At 58.6% G+C, this 13,511-nt stretch overlaps 1 non-coding gene across 1 annotated transcript; it reads left to right on the top strand.

Annotated features, from left to right (window-relative positions):
* Nucleotides 1-12,475: 12,475 nt before the first annotated feature.
* On the top strand, nucleotides 12,476-12,594 carry LOC131862860 (5S ribosomal RNA). Its single transcript, XR_009361796.1, has one exon. It is a non-coding gene; the product is annotated as a 5S ribosomal RNA (ribosomal RNA).
* The last annotated feature ends 917 nt before the right edge of the window (nucleotides 12,595-13,511 follow it).

The following is a 13,511-nucleotide window of genomic DNA, read 5'->3' as shown; positions in this document are numbered from 1 at the left end:
CTCACGGGAGAGAGAAGCCAAGGAGACCACGAGAGTGCTGAGAGTGGGACAGCGCTGAATAGGCGGGAGAAGCCTGCGCGTATAAACGGAGATATATATCCAATTGCAACGAAGGAACGTGCCAAAGATCGAGAACAATGGCAGAAATGCTAGTAACGTGCACTTCGGGACCAACGCATCACCGGAAGACAACCGCCAAACATCGAAAGAGTCGCGATGCTCCGCAACCTACGTGCAAAGCGGTCGCACACCGGGTAAGGGAGTGAGAGCCCCAAACATAGCTGGGCGAGGCGCTCACTCCGCTCTTTAATATCTCGTTAATACCGCCAAGGAAATGGCACAAGCACACACACACAAGCATCCTCGGAAGAGGACAGTTCGAGTGACAGGTCAAATCCAAGAGTTCCGAAGACTACCTCCAGGAACAATCGGGAACAAGACCGATTACAAGTCGTCGAGTCTGTTACTGGGCGAACACGAGATGCGCACAGGAAATCGATCAGCCCTCACAATGGCCCAAGGCCAGAGATCGGACTGCTACGATTTACCCCAACAATCATCGTGCCACTCTTCGCAGAGAGGTGATAGACGCCAACGAGCCCGCGCATAGCAATCGAGGTGTAAAAAGGGCGTTGAAGGCAGGAAGCCTGGACGAAAGAGGCTACGAGGTCACCTCGAAGCGGTCTAAGAATCGGGCGCACTTGGGGCGACTACCAGTGCCAACCCCTTATCCCGCGGTGCGTCCGACACACAGAAATTTCCAAGGCGGCCAAGGAGCCTCCCCGCATAGCAATCGGGGTGTGAGGTTACGGATGCAGCATTGATAGCAATCGAGGTGTGAGGCGAAGGATGCAGAAGTGAGAGCCGAGGGATGTAGCAGAGATAGCAATCGGGGTGTGTGATGCAGAAGAGATAGCAATCGAGGTGTGCGGTGGGAAGGGCCCAGCAGCCAGAATGCATGAAGCGACGGATGAAGCAGTGATGACAACCGGGCTGTGAGGAGAGGAGGGATGCAGCCAAGAAAGCAATCAGGGCTCGAGGCAAGGGATGCATCAAGGATAGCAATCATGTTGTGAGGCGAGATTCCAAAGGCTAAACGTGAGAGGCTGCAGGGTCGACTCAGAGAGGTCTATGCATGTGAGAGGCTGAAAGCAAGGTCGACTCGGAGCGGTCTATGCATCGGGCGCGCTTGGGGCGACTACCAGTGCCAACCCCTTATCCCGCGACGCGTCCGACAAAGAGAACGTTCCAAGGCGGCAGAGGAGGTTACCAGCCGAAGGATGCAGTAGCAATAACAGGTATAGTTCCGCGGCGGCCGAGAAGACTCACCGCATAGGAATCGGGATGCGAGGCGAGGGATGCGGCGGGAAGGCCCCGACGGCTAAACGGAAGAGGCTGCAGGGCCGCCTCGGAATGGTCCAAGCATCGGATGCGATTGGGACGACTACCAGTGCCAACCCCTTATCCCGCGATGCGTCCGATACACAGATAGTTCCAAGGCGGCCGAGGAGCCTCACCGCATATCAATCGGGGTGCGAGGCGAGGGATGGGGCGGGAAGGCCCCAACGGCTAGACGGAAGAGGCTTCAGGGCCACCTCGGAATGGTCCAAGCATCGGACGCGCTTGGGGCGACTGCCAGTGCCAACCCCTTATCCCGCGATGCGTCCGATACACAGATGGTTCCAAGGCGGCCGAGGAGCCTCACCGCATAGCAATCGGGGGTGCGAGGCGAGGGATGGGGCGGGAAGGCCCCAACGGCTAGACGGAAGAGGCTTCAGGGCCGCCTAGGAATGGTCCAAGCATCGGACACGCTTGGGGCGACTACCAGTGACAGCCCCCTATCCCGCGATGCGTCCGATACGAAGATGGTTCCAAGGCGGCCGAGGAGCCTCACCGCATAGCAATCGGGGTGCGAGGTGGGGGATGCGGCGAGATGGCCCCAACGGCTAGACGGAAGAGGCCACAGGGCCGCGTTGGAATAGTCCAAGCATCGGACGCGCTTGGGGCGACTACCAGTGACAACCCCTTATCCCGCGATGCGTCCGATACGAAGATAGTTCCAAGGCGGCCGAGGAGCCTCACCGCATAGCAATCGGGGTGCGAGGTGGGGGATGCGGCGAGATGGCCCCAACGGCTAGACGGAAGAGGCTGCAGGGCCGCCTCGGAATAGTCCAAGCATCGGACGCGCTTGGGGCCACTACCAGTGACAACCCCTTATCCCGCAATGCGTCCGATACGAAGATAGTTCCAAGGCGGCCGAAGAGCCTCACCGCATAGCAATCGGGGTGCGAGGTGGGGGATGCGGCGAGATGGCCCCAACGGCTAGACGGAAGAGGCCACAGGGCCGCCTCGGAATAGTCCAAGCATCGGACGCGCTTGGGGCGACTACCAGTGACAACCCCTTATCCCGCGATGCGTCCGATACGAAGATAGTTCCCAGGCGGCCGAGGAGCCTCACCGCATAGCAATCGGGGTGCGAGGCGAGGGATGCGGCGAGATGGCCCCAAAGGCTAGACGGAAGAGGCTGCAGGGCTGCCTCGGAATAGTCCAAGCATCGGACGCGCTTGGGGCGACTACCACTGCCAACCCCTTATCCCGCGATGCGTCCGATACACAGATAGTTCCGAGGCGGCCGAGGAGGTGGGGGATGCAGCGAGATGGCCCCAACGGCTAGACGGAAGAGGCTGCAGGGCCGCCTCGGAATAGTCCAAGCATCGGACGCGCTTGGGGCGACTACCAGTGACAACCCCTTATCCCGCGATGCGTCCGATACACAGATAGTTCCGAGGCGGCCAAGGAGCCTCACCGCATAGCAATCGTGGTGCGAGGTGGGGGATGCGGCGAGATGGCCCCAACGGCTAGACGGAAGAGGCTGCAGGGCCGCCTCGGAATGGTCCAAGCATCGGATGCGCTTGGGGCGACTACCACTGCCAACCCCTTATCCCGCGATGCGTCCGATACACAGATAGTTCCAAGGCGGCCGAGGAGCCTCACAGCATAGCAATCAGGGTGCGAGGCGAGGGATGCGGCGAGAAAGCCCCAACGGCTAGAGGGAAGAGGCTTCAGGTCCGCCTCGGAATGGTCCAAGCATCGGACGCGCTTGGGGCGACTACCAGTGACAACCCCTTATCCCGCGACGCGTCCGATACACAGATAGTTCCAAGGCGGCCGAGGAGCCTCACCGCATAGCAATCGGGGTGCGAGGCGAGGGATGCGGCGAGAAGGACCCAACGGCTACACGGAAGAGGCTTCGGGGCCGCCTCGGAATGGTCCAAGCATCGGACGCGCTTGGGGCGACTACCAGTGACAACCCCTTATCCCGCGACGCGTCCGATACACAGATAGTTCCAAGGCGGCCGAGGAGCCTCACCGCATAGCAATCGGGGTGCGAGGCGAGGGATGCGGCGAGAAGGACCCAACGGCTACACGGAAGAGGCTTCGGGGCCGCCTCGGAATGGTCCAAGCATCGGACGCGCTTGGGGCGACTACCAGTGACAACCCCTTATCCCGCGACGCGTCCGATACACAGATAGTTCCAAGGCGGCCGAGGAGCCTCACCGCATAGCAATCGGGGTGCGAGGCGAGGGATGCGGCGAGAAGGACCCAACGGCTAGACGGAAGAGGCTTCGGGTCCGCCTCGGAATGGTCCAAGCATCGGACGCGCTTGGGGCGACTACCAGTGACAACCCCTTATCCCGCGACGCGTCCGATACACAGATAGTTCCAAGGCGGCCGAGGAGCCTCACCGCATAGCAATCGGGGTGCGAGGCGAGGGATGCGGCGAGAAGGACCCAACGGCTAGACGGAAGAGGCTTCGGGTCCGCCTCGGAATGGTCCAAGCATCGGACGCGCTTGGGGCGACTACCAGTGACAACCCCTTATCCCGCGACGCGTCCGATACACAGATAGTTCCAAGGCGGCCGAGGAGCCTCACCGCATAGCAATCGGGGTGCGAGGCGAGGGATGCGGCGAGAAGGACCCAACGGCTAGACGGAAGAGGCTTCGGGTCCGCCTCGGAATGGTCCAAGCATCGGACGCGCTTGGGGCGACTACCAGTGACAACCCCTTATCCCGCGACGCGTCCGATACACAGATAGTTCCGAGGCGGCCGAGGAGCCTCACCGCATAGCAATCGGGGTGCGAGGCGAAGGATGCGGCGAGAAGGACCCAACGGCTAGACGGAAGAGGCTTCGGGTCCGCCTCGGAATGGTCTAAGCATCGGACGCGCTTGGGGCGACTACCAGTGACAACCCCTTATCCCGCGACGCGTCCGATACACAGATAGTTCCAAGGCGGCCGAGGAGCCTCACCGCATAGCAATCGGGGTGCGAGGCGAGGGATGCGGCGAGAAGGACCCAACGGCTAGACGGAAGAGGCTTCAGGGCCGCCTCGGAATGGTCCAAGCATCGAACGCGCTTGGGGCGACTACCAGTGACAACCCCTTATCCCGCGACGCGTCCGATACACAGATAGTTCCGAGGCGGCCGAGGAGCCTCACCGCATAGCAATCGGGGTGCGAGGCGAGGGATGCGGCGAGAAGGACCCAACGGCTAGACGAAAGAGGCTTCAGGGCCGCCTCGGAATGGTCCAAGCATCGGACGCGCTTGGGGCGACTACCAGTGACAACCCCTTATCCCGCGACGCGTCCGATACACAGATAGTTCCGAGGCGGCCGAGGAGCCTCACCGCATAGCAATCGGGGTGCGAGGCGAGGGATGCGGCGAGAAGGACCCAACGGCTAGACGGAAGAGGCTTCAGGGCCGCCTCGGAATGGTCCAAGCATCGGACGCGCTTGGGGCGACTACCAATGACAACCCCTTATCCCGCGACGCGTCCGATACACAGATAGTTCCGAGGCGGCCGAGGAGCCTCACCGCATAGCAATCGGGGTGCGAGGCGAGGGATGCGGCGAGAAGGACCCAACGGCTAGACGGAAGAGGCTTCAGGGCCGCCTCGGAATGGTCCAAGCATCGGACGCGCTTGGGGCGACTACCAGTGACAACCCCTTATCCCGCGACGCGTCCGATACACAGATAGTTCCGAGGCGGCCGAGGAGCCTCACCGCATAGCAATCGGGGTGCGAGGCGAGGGATGCGGCGAGAAGGACCCAACGGCTAGACGGAAGAGGCTTCAGGGCCGCCTCGGAATGGTCCAAGCATCGGACGCGCTTGGGGCGACTACCGTTGCCAACCCCTTATCCCGCGATGCGTCTGATACACAGATAGTTCCGAGGCGGCCGAGGAGCCTCACCGCATAGCAATCGGGTTGCGAGGCAGATTATTGGGAAGGGAACCCCCTGGGATGCGGCTCAAGCAGTGCCCAAAGGGACTGGAATGCGGAATCACATCGAGAGACCCAAATGCTATACGAGGGCTCAAATCGAATTATCGATTTGGCCACGACATGGACGCATCGGAACGACTACCTTTGCCGAACCACTCGCAATTGCATCCATACCGAAACCAATAGACATTTCCGTTAGAGCCCTCGCATAGCATTCGGGAATCTCGCATGCCCCTCTAAATCGACCAATGCTGGCGCTCAATGAAAATCCGAGCGCTACCACCGTTCGAGCGCCAGCATTGGTCGAGTTAGAGGGGCACGGGGGAGAATGCTCCAGTCAACACCTCCCCTATATAAGTTATTTGTCCGATTCTCGCACAACCGTAGTCTGCCTCGTCGAATCAAACAACGGTCCCAGATTCCGACTTCCGTTCCGTAGAGACCCAAAAGCTAGATGGAGGCTCGCAAGAAAGAGAGTCGGCGCATAGCAATCGGGTTTCTCGAACGTTTAGGGACCGAGCTCACTTGCGGATAGGGCAAAATCCGCCAAGCAACCCAAAAGCTAGACGGGGGCTCGAATCGAATCGCCTAGGCGGCCACAACAACGACGTGTTGGATCGACTACCAGTGCCAAACCATTCAGCAAGACTAGTCTGTGTCGAGGCCGGATAGAGATTCTCAGAGAGCGCCCGCATAGCATTTAGGAGACCTGCCGCGTCCCTCACACTCGACAAATGGTGGTGCACGTTTATAAATCCGAGCGATCCCAACCCTTTCAAGCACCAACATCGGTCGAGATAGAGGGGCACGGAGGGGGCTGCGTGAGACAACACAGTCCCCTATATAAGTTATTTGTCCGATTCTCACACATCCGAAGAATGGTCATCAAATCGGACAACAGCCCAAACTTCCGACTTCCGTCCCAGAAAGCCCAAGAGCTATCTAAAACGTTCATGGCCGGAACTCGATCGCGGCTATACCAGTCCGCCAAGCAACCCAAAAGCTAGACTGGAGCTCTAGTCGAATCACCTCTGTGGCCATTGCAAGGACGTGTTGGAGCGACTACCATTGCCGAACCATTCCGCAGGTCGAGTCCATACCAAGGCCGCATAGAGATTCACGATGAGCTCCTGCATAGCAATCAGGAGACTTGCCGTGTCCATCACAATCGATAAATCCTGGTGCAAGATTTTTGCATCCGAGCGCTCCAACCAGTCGAGCACCAGCATCAATCGACATAAACGGGCACGGGGGGAGGATGCTCGAGAACACTACCTCCCCTATATAAGTTATTTGTCCGATTCTCAAGCAGCCGAAGTCTGGTCATCGAATCGGGTCAAAGACCACAACTTCCGACTTTACCCACAATGCAAGTCATCGAATCGAACATCGGCCCCCGAGTCGGACTCCATGCGTATGTCAGGTCATCGGACCCAAATTCCGCCTTCCTGCGCATGGCGGGCCATCAATATCAACTCGGTCATCGGACCCAAACTCCGCCTTTTTGCGTATGGCACGCCTTCAAATCGGTCATCGGACCCAAATTCCGCCTTCCTGTGCATGGCGGGCCATCAACATCAACTCGGTCATCGGACCCAAATTCCGCCTTTCTGCGCATGGCACGCCATCAACTCGGTCATCGGACCCAAATTCCGCCTTCCTGCGCATGGCAGGTCATCGGACACAAATTCAGACCTCGCCAATATGCCTACGTATCGAATCGGTCATCGGACCCAACTTCCGACTTCATCCATACTGTAGGGTCTTTGAGGTTGGCGCGGTGCGCTCAACCCAGGGAGTCGACCCATCGAAGCATACACCTCCCCTATATAAGCTATTTGTCCGATTCCCACACCTGTGTAGTTTGCACCTCTGACCAGGACATCGACCCCAACTTCCGAACTCGACTGCAACGACGGCACCAGCGCCTTGGTGCGCACCTTGCGACGCACAGTCCCAACATTCGCCTTCCTGCACATGGCAGGTCATCGGACCCAAATTCCGACCTCGCGAGTATGCCTACATATCGAATCGGTCATCGGACCCAACTTCCGACTTCATCCATACCGTAGGGTCTTTGAGGTTGGCGCGGTGCGCTCAACCCGGGGAGTCGACCCAACGAAGCATACACCTCCCCTATATAAGCTATTTGTCCGATTCCCACACCTGTGTAGTTTGCACCTCCGATCAAGACATCGACCCCAACTTCCGAACTCGCCTCCAACGACCGAACCAGCGCCTTGGTGCGCACCTTGCAACGCACAGTGCCAACATTCGCCTTCCTGCACGTGGCAGGTCATCGGACCCAAATTCCGACCTCGCGAGTATGCCTACATATCGAATCGGTCATCGGACCCAACTTCCGACTTCATCCATACCGTAGGGTCTTTGAGGTTGGCGCGGTGCGCTCAACCCGGGGAGTCGACCCAACGAAGCATACACCTCCCCTATATAAGCTATTTGTCCGATTCCCACACCTGTGTAGCTTGCACCTCCGATCAGGACATCGACCCCAACTTCCGAACTCGACTAAAAAGACCGCACCAGCGCCTTGGTGTGCACCTTGCAACGCACAGTGTCAACATTCGCCTTCCTGCACATGGCAGGTCATCGGACCCAAATTCCGACCTCATGAGCATACCTACTAATCGAATTGGTCATCGGACCCAACTTCCGACTTCATCCATACCGTAGGGTCTTTGAGGTTGGCGCGGTGCGCTCAACCTGGGGAGTCGACCCATCGAAGCATACACCTCCCCTATATAAGCTATTTGTCCGATTCCGACACCTGTGTAGTTTGCACCTCCGCTCAGGACATCGACCCCAACTTCCGAACTCGCCTGCAACGACCGAACCAGCGCCTTGGTGCGCACCAAAAGTGCGCACTTTTGGAGGGCACTTTTGTGCGCTCCAAAGGTGCGCACTTTTGGAGGGCACTTTTCTGCGCTCCAAAGGTGCGCACTTTTGGAGGGCACTTTTTGGAGGGCACTTTTCTGCGCTCCAAAGGTGCGCACTTTTGGAGGGCACTTTTTGGAGGGCACTTTTCTGCGCTCCAAAGGTGCGCACTTTTGGAGGGCACTTTTTGGAGGGCACTTTTCTGCGCTCCAAAGGTGCGCACTTTTGGAGGGCACTTTTTGGAGGGCACTTTTCTGCGCTCCAAAGGTGCGCACTTTTGGAGGGCACTTTTTGGAGGGCACTTTTCTGCGCTCCAAAGGTGCGCACTTTTGGAGGGCACTTTTCTGCGCTCCAAAGGTGCGCACTTTTGGAGGGCACTTTTTGGAGGGCACTTTTCTGCGCTCCAAAGGTGCGCACTTTTGGAGGGCACTTTTTGGAGGGCACTTTTCTGCGCTCCAAAGGTGCGCACTTTTGGAGGGCACTTTTTGGAGGGCACTTTTCTGCGCTCCAAAGGTGCGCACTTTTGGAGGGCACTTTTGTGCACTCCAAAGGTGCGCACTTTTGGAGGGCACTTTTCCTGTGCTCCAAAGGTGCACACCTAGGTGAGCACCTTCGACCACACCTTGTAGCACACCAAACTCTGACTTTCGACTTCATCCGCAATGCAGGGTCTTTGAGGTTGGCGCAATGCGCACAACCAGGGGAGTCGACCCATCAAACCCAACACCTCCCCTATATAAGCTATTTGTCTGATTCTCATACATGCGTAGCCTGCAGGAGCAATTAGGACATCGACCCCAACTTTCGGCTTCTAAACGAAAACAAGGTCTTTGAGGTTGGTGTAATGCGAACAACTAGGGGAGTCAACCCATCAAACCCAACACCTCCCCTATATAAGCTATTTGTCTGATTCTCATACATGTGTAGTCTACAGGAGCAATTAGGACATCGACCCCAACTTTTGACTTCTTAACGAAAACAAGGTCTTTGAGGTTGACGTAATGCGCACAACCAGGGGAGTCGACCCATCAAACCCAACACCTCCCCTATATAAGCTATTTGTCCGATTCTCATACATGTGTAGCCTGCAGGAGCCATTAGGACATTGACCCCAACTTTTGACTTCTTAACGAAAACAAGGTCTTTGAGGTTGGCGTAATGCGCACAACCAAGGGAGTTGACCCATCAAACCCAACACCTCCCCTATATAAGCTATTTGTCTGATTCTCATACATGTGTAGCCTGCAACAACGATTAGGACATCCACCCCAACTTCTGAATTCGTCTGCGTTGACCGCACCAAAGGTGCACGCCTTGGTGCTCACCAAAATCCGACTTCCGACTTCTTCTGCTATGCGGGGTCTTTGAGGTTGGCGCAGTGCGCACAACCAGGGGAGTCAACCCACCGAATGCAACACCTCCCCTATATAAGCTATTTGTCTGATTCTCATACATGCGTAGACTGCAGCAATGATTAGGACATCCACCCCAACTTTTGACTTCTTAAACAAGACAGGGTCTTTGAAGTTGGTGCAGTGCACACAACCAGGGGAGTCGACCCATCAAACGCAACACCTCCCCTATATAAAGCTATTTGTCCGATTCTCATACGTGTAGTCTGCAGCAGCGATTAGGACATCGACCCCAACTTCCGAATTCGTTTGCATTGACCGCACCAAAGGTGCACGCCTTGGTGTGCACCCTGGAGTGCACTTTGGTGCTCACCTCGGTGCACACTTTGGTGTGCACCTCGGTGTGCACCAAAGGTGCGCACCTTGGAGCGCACCAAAGGTGTACACTTTGGAGCGCACCACATAGGGTCTTTGAGAGGTTGGCGCAGTGCGCACACCAAGGTGGGTGTTGAGGTGCGTGCCGAGGTGGGTGGGTGCTAGGGTGCGCTCCATGGTGGGTGCCAGGGTGGGTGCGTGCTAGGGTGGATTCCAAAGAGGGTCATAGGGTGGGTGCCAAGGTGGGTTGGTGATATAGTGGGTTCAAAGGTGGGTACTAGGGTGGGTTCCAAGGTGGGTCACAAGTTGGGTGCCAGGATGCGTGGGTGTTAGGTTGGGTGCCAAGGTGGGCTCCTGCGTGGGTGGGTGCTAGGGTGGGTTTCAAGGTGGACGCGAGGGCGGGTGCCAAGGTGGGTAACAAGTTGGGTGTTAGGATGGGTGAGTGCTAGAGTGGGTGCCAAGGTGGGTGGGTGCTAAGGTGGATGCCAAGGTGGTTCACAGGGTGGGTGGGTTCTAGGGTGAGTTCCAAGGTGGGTCACAGGTTCAGTGCTAGGGTGGGTGTCAAGGCGGGTGTCGAGGTGCCTGGGTGCTAGGGTGTGGATGCCAATGTGGGTCATAGGGTGGGTACTAGGGTGGGCTGCAATGTGGGTGCCAAGGTGGGTAACATGCTCGGTGGGTTCTAAATTGGGTGCCAGGGTGGGTGTGCACCCACCTTGCCCGAGGTGGGTGCCAAGGTGCCAGTGTGGGTGGGTGCTAAGGTGGATGCCAAGGTGGGTGAGAAGGTGGGTGATAGGTTGAGTGGTAGGATGGGTGGGTGCCAAGATGGGTCACAGGGTGGGTGCAAGGGTGGGTAGGTGCTAGGGTTGGTGTCAGGGTGGGTGGGTGCTAGGTTGGGTTCCAAGGTGGGTGCGAGGGTGAGTGTCAAGGTGGGTCACAGGTTAGGTGCTAGGATGGGTGAGTGCTAGGGTGCAAAGGTGCCAGGGTGGGTGCTAGGATGGGTCGATGCTAGGGTGAGTGGCAAGGTGGGTCCACAAGTGTCAAGGTGGGTGCCGAGGTGGGTGCCAAGTCGGCGACTGCTATGGTGGATGCCAAGGTGGGTCACGGGGTGGGTGCCAAGTTGCTAGGTTGGGTTCCAAGGTGGGTGCCAACGTGGGTGCTAGGGTGCGTGGGTTAAAGGGTGTGTCACAACGTGGGTGCCAGGATGGGTGCGCACCCACACTGGCCAAGACGGGTGCGGGTGCAAGGTTGGGTTCCAAGCCCGGTCACAGGCTGGGTGCTAGGATGGGTGGGTGCCAAGGTGGGCACCAGGGTGGGTGCACCCACCCTGGCCAAGGTGGGTCACGGGGTGGGTCCTAGGGTGGGTAACGGGGTGGGTACTAAGGTGCGTGCCAAGGTGGGTCATAGGGTGGGTGCCAAGGTGGGCACCAGGGTGGGTGTGCACCAACCCTAGCCAGGGTAGGTCACGGGGTGGTTGTCGGGGTGGGCGTCAAGGAGCCAAGGTGGGTGGCAAGTAGCCAAGTTGCGTGCCAAGGTGGGTGTCGGGGTGGGTGCCAAGGATCCAAGGTGGGTGCCAAGGAACCAAGGTGGGTGTCTGGGTGGGTGCCGAGGTGGGAGCCAGGGTGGGTCCCAAGGTGAGTGCAAAGGTGGGTGCCAGGGTCAAGGTGAGTGCCAATGTGGGTTCCAAGGTGCCAGGGTCAGGGTGAGTGCCAATGTGGGTTCAAAGGTGCTAAGTTGGGTGCGAGGTTGGGTGCGAGGGTGGGTGGGTGCCAAGGTGTGCTAGGTGGAAGCCCGGGTGGGTCGGCATCCCATGGGTGTCGAGTTGGGTGCCTGATGGGTGCTTCTTGTCAAGTTTTAGTCGTCGGGACTCATTTCGAGCCTTAGAGGTCGTTTCTTGTCCGGTTGCCCTGTCTTCGACCTGGGAACCCAATTTTGGTCCTCGGGTCCCATTTTTTTTTGTCTCGCATCCCACTTTTGGCCTGTGGCCTTTTCGGGGTCGATTCTCGTTTTGGGCATCAGAGCATGTTTCTTCTCCTAAAACCCAATATTTGTTTATTAAGTCTCGGAACACATTTTTGTTCTCGTGGACCCATCATGGGTCTTGGAACGCATTTGTGGTCCTTGGGTCCCATTTTGCATCCCGAAACTTGTGTTTTGGTGCTTGATCCCTATTTTGGGTGCCCACCTTGCACCAAGTGCGCACCCGGGGCAAACCGAGCGCCTTGGTGCACCGGGGCAAGATCGAGCGTGCACCCGAGGCGCCCCGAACATGCACCAAGGTGCACTCGGCCCACATGTGAGCGCAGGTCGTTGCGCCCGAGGTGGTGTGTGGGCACCGCGTTGCAGACGGGACACTGCACGCACACGACGCCCCCTCCAGGTGCACGCACGTAGGCCGGGCCGGGTGCACACCCGACGCCCTAGCAAGGTGCGCGCACCCGGGCAGGGCTCACACTTGGCGAACGGGGCGCACTTCGCGAGGGAGGGTGTGCACCTCGACGGGGGTGGGTGGCCGGGGTGGATTCGCACGTGGGTCGCGGTTTGCTAAGTACACACTGCGACAAGCTCATAACGGGTGCGATCATACCAGCGTTAGTGCACCGGATCCCATCAGAACTCCGCAGTTAAGCGCGCTTGGGCCGGAGTAGTACTGGGATGGGTGACCTCCCGGGAAGTCCCGGTGTTGCACCCTTTTTTAGTTTTTCGCCGGGCGTCGCAATGCTATTTGAATAAACCTTTTGCCCGTTTGCGTTCTCGTCGGGGCCGGGCCGGGCCGGGGTGCGCTGCCCGCACTACCGCGCGCGCGGGGGCGACACCGAGCGCGCACCCGAGGCGCCCCGAGCACACAGGCCACGGTGCAACCCGGGCGTTGTGCGCGCACCCCGGTGCGCCCGAGGTGCTGCGCGCGCACCCAGGTGAAATCGGTGTGCACCTCGGCCAGTGCGCGCTCGGTCGAGTCGCGCACGTTGGCCAAGGTGCACGGTGATGTTTCTTACTCTAAGGTTCCGCACCAGACGCCCGGGACAGGTGAGCGAAGCTGGGCGGGGCCGGGTGCGCGGCCGGGGCAGGTGCACGCAGCTGGAGAGAGCTTTGGAGCACACTTCGGAGCGCACCAATGATGCGCTCCATTCAAAAGTTTCCTGAAAAGGCAAAAAAAGTTGAGATTATAGAATTTCCCACTTGAGAGATTGTAAAAAAAAAAAATTTAAAATGAAGGAAACGCGGGTGCCAAGGTGTGCGCAGCCCAGCCAAGGTGTGCGCACCAAGGCGCCCACCCTGGCGAAGGTGCACGCAAGGTGCGCACCCGAGGCAAACCGGACAATTAACCCAACTTTCGACTTCGCGCGCACCTTGGAGCGCACTTCGGAGCGCTCCTTGGTGCGCACCAATCTTGGGCACCTCGGAGTGCACCATGGCGCCCACCAAGGTGCGCACCCGGGGCAAACCGAGCTCCGACTTCGTGCGCACCTTGGAGCGCACGAAAGGTGCGCACCATGGCGCCCACCAAGGTGCGCAGCCCAGCCAAGGCGTGCGCATCAAGGTGCGCACCCTGGCGAAGGTGCGCACCCGGGGCAAACCGAGCTCCGACTTCGTGCGCACCTTGGAGCG

The sequence above is a fragment of the Cryptomeria japonica genome, unplaced genomic scaffold (assembly GCF_030272615.1).
Source record: "Cryptomeria japonica unplaced genomic scaffold, Sugi_1.0 HiC_scaffold_52, whole genome shotgun sequence".
Lineage (NCBI taxonomy): Eukaryota > Viridiplantae > Streptophyta > Pinopsida > Cupressales > Cupressaceae > Cryptomeria > Cryptomeria japonica.
The sequence above is the reverse complement of the archived record's forward strand: the minus strand, read 5'-3'. Positions and strand labels throughout refer to the sequence as shown.